Source organism: Fukomys damarensis, unplaced genomic scaffold (genome assembly GCF_012274545.1).
Source record: "Fukomys damarensis isolate Sample0158 unplaced genomic scaffold, DMR_v1.0_HiC HiC_scaffold_19, whole genome shotgun sequence".
Lineage (NCBI taxonomy): Eukaryota > Metazoa > Chordata > Mammalia > Rodentia > Bathyergidae > Fukomys > Fukomys damarensis.
Window position 1 is genome coordinate 55,801,741 of NW_022900931.1, and position 8,839 is coordinate 55,810,579.

The 8,839-nt window shown below is 40.6% G+C and overlaps 1 long non-coding RNA gene across 2 annotated transcripts in view; it reads left to right on the forward strand.

Annotated features, from left to right (window-relative positions):
• The window catches only part of LOC104867465, an 8,992-nt gene extending 8,073 nt beyond the window's left edge, over positions 1 to 919 (forward strand). For both annotated transcript variants that reach the window (XR_781766.3, XR_781767.3), the window contains exon 5: positions 529 to 919. This is a non-coding gene — a long non-coding RNA (uncharacterized LOC104867465). The remainder of the gene's footprint in view (positions 1 to 528) is intronic.
• The last annotated feature ends 7,920 nt before the right edge of the window (positions 920 to 8,839 follow it).

Below are 8,839 nucleotides of genomic sequence, written 5' to 3' on the forward strand. Positions count from 1 at the left end.
GTACCAGGGCTTGAACTCAGGACCTCGAGCTTGAGGGGCAGGTGCGGTGCCACTGAGCTAAATCCCCATCCCTGGAATCCTAGCTCTTAATGGGAAGGAGTGGGTAATGTCTGTAGGCTTAGAGGATCTAGGGGAACCTAGGCATTGAAGGTTTTCAGGAACATCAATCTAGACTGAAGTATCCCATCTCTCTCCATTCAACCCCTGGCCTTGACAAAGACTTACTTACCTTCACTGGGAATTTATCCTTGGAGTTTGACTTTTCTGACCATTAAATCTTGTGCCATGGTACCTTCCCATGGAGGAGGTCAGAGTCCTTCAGTATCCTACTGATAAAGCTGTGGTGGTTTCAAGCTACCTCTACAAATTCTTGGATGGGCCATCAAGAAGAGGTAGATCCTAATTCTCTTCCTCCAGTGTGTGGGCAGCATTTGGCTACTTGTTTGTAGTGAAACATAACGAAGTGGAAGTGATGTCGAGTATTTCAGAAACCTTGTCACAAAGGGCACTGAGGTTTCTTCTTTGCAGTCTCTCAGGTGAATTTGCTCTGGAGGAAGTCAGCTGGACTATCACAAGGAGAACCAGGAAGCCTCTGCAGAAATCTGGGGAGTGAGGAACTGATGAGGCCTCAGACAAATACCCACATCAGCAATCCTGAAAACAGATCCACAGCTCCAGCCGTGAAGCTACAGATAACCATAGCACCAGATAACTAAATAAAAGCTGATACCTTTTGTTACTGTTAGGGGTGAGCGTGTATATGTGTGCACATGTTGTTTGAGGGGTATTGTTTGAAATTAAGCTCATTGTACTCTTAGAGGCAATTTAAACTTTGAAGGTTATGGATTTGATGCATATAAAAAGTATGTAGGAGGGCAAGGGAATGGGGAAAAAATAAGAACCAAGATACATCATGTAAAGGTACAAGTTCCCAGTGATGAATGTAATTGTATTGCATACCTAAAATATACCAATAAACTTAATGAAAAAAAAAAGAAAAAGAAAAAATTGTTCTGCTTTACTCATAAGAGAAATAAAAATTAAAAAAAAGGCATTTAGGTGAATAAAAAATAGGAGATTAAAGGTAGGCTTTGAAATACAATGGTCCCTCGGTTCATGAACTTAATTCTTTCCATAACTCTGATCGCCAGCTGAACTGGCTGAGAACCAAATCAAATTTCCCCACAGGGTCAACTTTGGCCCTAACCATTGAATTTGATTTGGTTCCTGTCCAATTTGGTTAGCGACCAGAATGTTGGAATTACATTCGTGAACTGAGGCACCACTCTATAAGACACCAAAGGCATTCTAGAACATTTAAAAAAGAAGAAGAAGAAGAGGAGAAGAAGAAGAAGAAGAAGAAGAAGAAGAAGAAGAAGAAGAAGAAGAAGAAGAAGAAGAGGGGGAGGGGGGGGAGGAGGAGGAGGAGGAGGGGAGGAAGAAGAAGAAGAAGAAGGAGGAGGAGGAGGAGGAGGAGGAAGAAGAAGAAGAAGAAGAAGAAGAAGAGGGGGAGGGGGGGGAGGAGGAGGAGGAGGAGGGGAGGAAGAAGAAGAAGAAGAAGGAGGAGGAGGAGGAGGAGGAGGAGGAAGAAGAAGAAGAAGAAGAAGAAGAAGAAGAAAAGAAGAAAAGAAGAAAAGAAGAAAAGAAGAAAAGAAGAAGAAAGAAGAAGAAAAACCCCCCTCAAGGACAGTGGTACATTGTTAAAGTAAAACAGGGGTCAGCAAACTGCGCTGTAGGTTGGCAAAATTTTTTTTACACTAACCTCCATATGTTATGCTACAATTACAATGGTAGAATTTTTATTTTACAGAGTCATACAACCACAATCTAACTTTAGACATTTTCTTCTCTTTTTTTGGTACTGGGGATCGAACTCAGGACCGTGTGCTTGTGAGGCAGGCGGTGCAACCACTGACCTAAATCCCTGGCCCTAGAACATTTTTCATGCCTTATACACTTGGTTACTCCCATCCCTACTCCATTACCTGCCGTGGGCCCTTGTAACTACAAATCCTTCTGTCTCCAAGGGTTTGCCTTTTCTAAACCCTCGCTCATTGTGGTCTGCCAATTTTCCAAATGTTGACACGTTTCACTGTACAAAACCCAAACCCCAAACCGAACTCAGTGGTTAAGACTACCACTGCCTGATCAGAAAAATCTTGTGTTGGGTATATGCTTTCCAGAATAACTGTTATCAAAAGCTTGAATTTTATTGCAGCCATAATGCCAATTATTTTTCTTAAAGTTGTAGGCTTATGTAGTTGTTGCTATTTTTAAATCTTCAGTTGGGAATTGAACCAAAGACTTCATTTATGCTAGGCAAGTACTCTACTACTGAGCTATACCCCCAGCTCTTTATTATTCCACACTGGCCTAGAACTTGTAATCTTCCTGTCTCAGCCTCCTAATTACAGTAGTTGGGATCACAGATGTGTGCTACCACACCTCATTTTTAGTTCATTTTTGAGAAAATGTGTGCCAATTGCCCAGGGCTGAATGACCACAGTTTGTCAGTACAGTGATAATGTTAGTTGTCAGACTTAATCACTGAAGAGTTTGAGAACTGAACACACACACACACACACACACACACACACACACACACACATATTTTTTTTCCAGTACTGGGAATCAAACTTAAGACCTTGCACTTGCGAGGCAGGTGCAACACCACTGAGCTAAATCCCGGGCCACTGAACATATTTTTCCCACAAGAAACAATGGAAAACCAAACAACTGGTTCTGAGGACTAAAATTACACTTATAAATTCATGTTCCCAGGATTTTAACAACGATTTCTTTCTTTAACTCTACCATGGTTCTCACAGTTTTCCTCTTACCTTTACTGCTGGTATCACTAACTTTCTTTGGAGCCACGGTTGTGATATTTTATTCAAATAAAGTGCAAAACAAAAAAGCACAGTGATAAATGTTTAATGCACTAGCACAAGCGCTATATGTTGTCTGGGTGAGAGCAGCATTCAGACAGGAGTCTCCCCTTTGTGTCCGAAGTGTGGTACGAGGTGCGACTCACCCTCGGTCCCATACAGGTTTTTTCAAGTCGAATTTTTGGTTAGACAGACTATTGAGCAAAGTTAGAAACACGGAGCAGATTTTTTTGGGGAACTTGGCTGTTTCAGTGGTAGAACTTTTGAGTTTAGAGCTGCTGGATAACCGAGGTATCACTGTAGTTCTATTAAGTAAAAATGACATTTCATCGAGAATTACTAGGTCAGATCATGATTCAAATGATCATGGAGATGCTTTTCTTTCTCTTCTTTCTTCTTCTTCTTCTTCTTCTTTTTTTTTTTTTTGGTGTTTTGAGACAGGGTGATCTCACCATGTAGTGGAGACTGACCTGGAACTTACTGTGTAGCCCAGGCTGGTCTCGAACTCACAGTGATCCTCCTGCTTCAGCCTCTGTGTGCTGGGATTACAGGTGTGCATCACCACGCCCAGCAGAGATGCTTTTCTTGAGACAACCATTATACTTCCATACACAGTAGAGATGGTCTTTGTATCGTGCCCTTTTCCCATTTCATCACGTATTATATCCTGCAGTAAAATATAAAATGTGAACTCAAAGGCAAAATTGAACAAAGTTAGTGTTTTTTTTTTCATTGCTTCATCAAGAACATTTTTTAAAAAGAGAAACTGGCTTTTAAAAAAATATTTCTTTTCCCAATGTGAAGGCAGTGAAGAATCCAACTTTAGTAAAGTTGGGCTTACCTGTGTCATCAGCTCCCTCCCAGTCCTACTTCCCCTCCCCTGCCAGACCACCTGTCCTTACTTCGAATACAGTGATTTGTGCCTATGATTGCTAAGTAACTTTATGTAACTGGAATCGAGAGAAACTGGCTTTTAAAAAAATATTTCTTTTCCCAATGTGAAGGCAGTGAAGAATCCAACTTTAGTAAAGTTGGGCTTACCTGTGTCATCAGCTCCCTCCCAGTCCTACTTCCCCTCCCCTGCCAGACCACCTGTCCTTACTTCGAATACAGTGATTTGTGCCTATGATTGCTAAGTAACTTTATGTAACTGGAATCGCGGATAGTCTTACCAGAAAAAAAAGAAAAAAGAAAAAAAATACTTTCAGCTGTGGTTGAGGGTAAAAAAGTGGCTTTAGGAGAGAAAGTGTTTGTCTGATGTTCCAGGCGACCATGACAAGTTGCAAACTCCAGTGGTAGTTTTTTTCTCCCTTCACAGATGACTTCGTTTTCCTTGCTGTCCTTTTAGTTCCTATGTTATACCAATTTCCTCTTTCCCTAAATTCTGCAGACATCTACTTCTTTGGTAACAGTCTCCATCTGCTCTTGTTTATTAAGGTTTTGAAATTAAGAAAAATGCACAGCAAATTTCAAGAAGAAAACAACAATTGGGCTGGGGGATTTAGCTCAGTGGTTCCACCGCCTGCCTTGCAAGTTCAAGGACTGGAGTTTGATAGCTGGCACCAAGAAAAAAAGAAAAGAAAAGAAAAAAAAGAAAACAACAATCACCTGCATCCCTACCACTTAGGGCCAATCATTGCTCATGTCTTTGGATATTTGCTTCAAATCTTTTTATTTTTAAAGAAAAATGACTGTTGGCTGGATAATAATATTAATTTTTTCATTTTGTTCATTGAAAAGAGCACAGACATACTCCAGTAGAATGGCTGGCTATTCTTGAAAACACAAAAGAGTGAGTATTGACAGGTATGTGATACACATTGTTGGTCAGAATGTAAATTAGTACACCATTATGGAGACCAGTATGGAGGTCCCTCAAAAAATAAAAAATCAAACTACCATATGATCCAGCAATGCCACTACCCAAAGAGTGAAACTGGGATGCTGAGAAGCCCTCTGAATTCTTGTGCGTGTTATAGCAATATTCACAATCACCAAAATGTGGAATTACCTAAGCATCTATCAGCTGCTGAATGGATAAAGAAAATGCGGTGAATAAACACAGGGTAATGCTATTCACCCACAGAAAAGAATGAAATCCTGTCATTTGCAACAATATGGATGGGACCGGAGATGACTATGTGAAATTGAGGCAAACCAGGTACAGAAAGGCTGTATGATCTCACTCATATATGGAATTTAAAAAAAAATGATCATGTAGAAGTTGAAAGTAAGCTGGATGTGGTGGTGAATGCTTGTAATCATAGTACTCCTAGGAAGCTGAGGCAGGAGGGTCACAGGGTTGAGCCCAGCCTGGGAGACTTAACAAATTGATAAGACCCTGTCTCCAAATAAAAAAGCAGTTCAGTGCAAAGGTCCTGGATTCAATCTCTAGTACTGGAAAAAAACAAACAAACAAGGAATGGGGAAGAGAACGGTGGTTATCAAAGACTGGGGAGACAGCGTGGGGCCGGGAGAGGTTGATAAATGGGCATTAAACTATAGTTAGAGAAGAGCGAGCAGCTCTGGAGTGTGACTCTAGATAACAATAATGTACTGCATGTATAGTTAAAAAAAAAACAGAAGAAAGTTTGAATGTTTTTACCGTAAAGAAATGACAGTGTTTGAACAGAATAGTTTTTTTTTTTTGTTTTTTTGTTTTTTTTTTTGGTACCGGCGATCGAATTCGGGTCTTTGCACTTGCGAGGCAGGCGGTGGCACCACCGAGCTAAATCCCCAGCCTGGAGACAACAGATGTATACATGCATCAAAACATCACATGGTACCTCAGATGTCCAATTTTAATGTTTTTATATATTGATTAAAAAATACATTTAAGTGATAGAGTATGCTTGAGGCCCTGCATAAAATAGAATGAAACAAAATGACATTTAATGAGCTCACTGAGTGTTGAAAATGGCAATGATAAAATTTAGAAAACAGATGATCCTCCTTGGGGGTATAGCTAAGTGGTAGAGCCCTTGCCTAGCATGTGTGAGACCCTGGGTTCTATCCCCAGCTCTGGGGAAAAAAAAAAAGGAAAGACAGAAAAAGAAGAAAGTATATATAACCCTTTCCAAACTCTACCACCACGAGCACTAAGTGAGCACTGTGTGGAATACACATGCGTGGGGTGCACACGCACAGATATTTCGCGCGGACATTGCTGTGTTGTCTTCTGGCTTGCATGCTGCGGTGGGGACATTTGCTTTTCCTGCAGGGTACCAGAAATCTTAACGATCGACGCTCAGCAGCTTCAGTAGGACACTGAGCTTCTTACGTCAAATTTCTGGTTATGTGACTCAACTTTCAATATGCAGGCCCCTTTTCTCCCCTAGTTCAGGAACATTTTCTCATGTTTTATTCTTGAAAATGTCTGTTCCATTTTTTGAGCTTTTCATGTCAAGAGTACCATTCATCCTTGTACGGTGTGTTTTCATCGGAACTTCGTATTTGCCAGCTTCCCGTAATTGTCCCTATAATTGTGATTGTTGTTGAAAACACCTTAGCAGTTTCTTAGAAAATTGAATATGCAGCCACTCTGAGCCAGCAATTACACGTGTCCCAGAGAAATGAAAACTGATGTTCACACAAAAACTTGTGCACAAATACCATCTTTATTAATAATAGCCAACCATTGGAAAGAAACTCAGTGTCTTTCAGTCGACACGGAATGTTGTGGTATGTCTGTACTATGGAATTTTACTCAGCGATACAAAGGGACACACTATTAATTCAAGAATTTAGATGTATCTTCAGGGAATTATGCAAAGTGAAAAAAATCCAGCTGGGTGTGGTGGCACACACCTGTAATCCTAGCACCTGGGAGGCTGAGGCAGGGCAGGAGGATCACTGTGAGTTCGAGGCCAGCCTGTGCTACATACATAGTGAGTTTGAGGCCAGCCTGAACCACATATGACTCATTGTCTCAAAAAAAAAAAAAAAAAAGCAGTGACAAGGGGAAAAAATGAGAACTAAGACCTGTCATGTAAAGGTACAAGATCCCAATAATGAATGTAACTGTACTGTATACCTAAAATGCACCAATAAACTCAATAAAAAAAATCCACTTCCAAAAGGTCACATGGTATATGATTTCACTGTGTTCTTGTGATAACAAAAATCAGAAATGGAAACTAGATTTGTGCTCACAGGCATCAGGAGTGGAGTACAAGCATACAGGTATGGGAGTACAGCACCAGTATAAGGTGTGTGCCTTGTATAAAGCGACGTGCTGTGCAACATCACCAAAGCACCTTGTGGTGATGGAGCTGTTCTGTGTATTGATTCTATCAATATCAGTACCCTAGTTGTAACAGTGCACTGCTTCTACTTGTGACATTTGCAACCTTTACCATTATGGGAAACATTATTATCTCTATTATTTTTTGTAATTCCATGTAAAAGTACAATTCTTTCAAAAATTCTTCAGACCTTCTCTTTCTGACTCTGTAGAATAACGCTTTTTGTTGACTCTGAACTTTTTCTTTGGAGGATCTGGCATGGTTTTGTAGTTATTTGAGTGATTATTGATTATCTCTCCCACTCAGCTACAAGCTGTATACCACTGTATCTCTAGTGCTAAAACAGTGTTCAATACATATTGAATGTGAGTTAATACCTTGCAGGATTACTGAAGGATTTGCAGTTGCTTTGTGTTTGGCAAATCCTTTAAATCTATGACTTTTCATTTCTTTTTGGAAAAAAGCGAAAATCTGACCTTCTTTCTAGAACATTCCTCAGGCTTTGAGCCTCCTGGTTGAGTCCTGCATTGCCAGCAGCCTCCACATACATCTACCAGTTCTCTAGACCCTCCAGATTGAACGGCTGCCAGGAATGTCTGCCTTCTTGGCCCCCTCAGGGCTGAGCTTACTTAATAATTGCTCTCAATATACTATACTGGAATTTTAGGAAGTTATTGTGATTCTGTTATTACGTAGTGAATAACAACATCTCAATTGACCCAATGCTCAGTGAAAATGACATTTCTAGGCCTGGTCATAACAATCTGTCCAACCATTTTGATTTTTAAAATTTAAAAATGTATTTGTTTATTTATTGTAATACTGGTGATTGAACCCGGCAGCCTTCATACTGAGCTACATTCCTAGCCCTTATTCACATTGTTTCAAATTTTGAGACAGGGTCTCAACAAATTGCTAAATTGCCCAAGAGGGGTTTGAATTTTACATTATCGTGCCTCCCCATTTCAGAGCGCAGGGATTACAGGTGTGTGTCAGGATGCCCAGCTCAGTTTATTAACTAAAAGCAACTCAAGTGTCTTCAAAGAAATTCCTAAACTACAAGTTATCTTTAGAAAAGTATTGGGGGAAATCTCTGCAACAGATAAATCTTGTCATAGAGTGACTTATGCTAACAGGGAAAGTTAGTTGATAATTCTATTTGAATTTGAATTCTCTCTCCTTTTTTTTTTTTTTTTGGTACTGGGAATCAACTTGTGCTTGCCAGGCTGACCCTGCACCACTGTGCTACATTCCCAGCCCTTCTATTTGAATTCTTAGCAACATTTTCCTGAGAATGAAGGGACAGTTTGAAAAGTAACAAGCTCATGGTATTCCTGTTGGTGTCCTTGAGCCACTATAGGCGTTCCCCCCCCCCACCGGTACTGAGGATTAGAACTCAGGTCCTTGAGTTTGGGAGGCAGGACCGGAATCACTGAGCTAAATCCCTGGCCCTGAGGCAGTATAGGTTTTTTTTTTAAAGGGTCTCATCCATGGGCTCAAGCTATTCTTTGTTTTTGTTTTTTTTTGTGGTACTGGGGATCGAACTCAGGCCCTTAGCGCTTGAGAGGGAGGCCACCGACCCACTGAGCTAAATCCCCAGCCGTCAAGCTATTCTTCTACCTCAGCCTTCAGACTAGGTGGGACTACAGGTGTGCACCATCATGTCTGGCTAGAAAGTTTTCCTATGCAGTTTTTCTTGCATAGCAT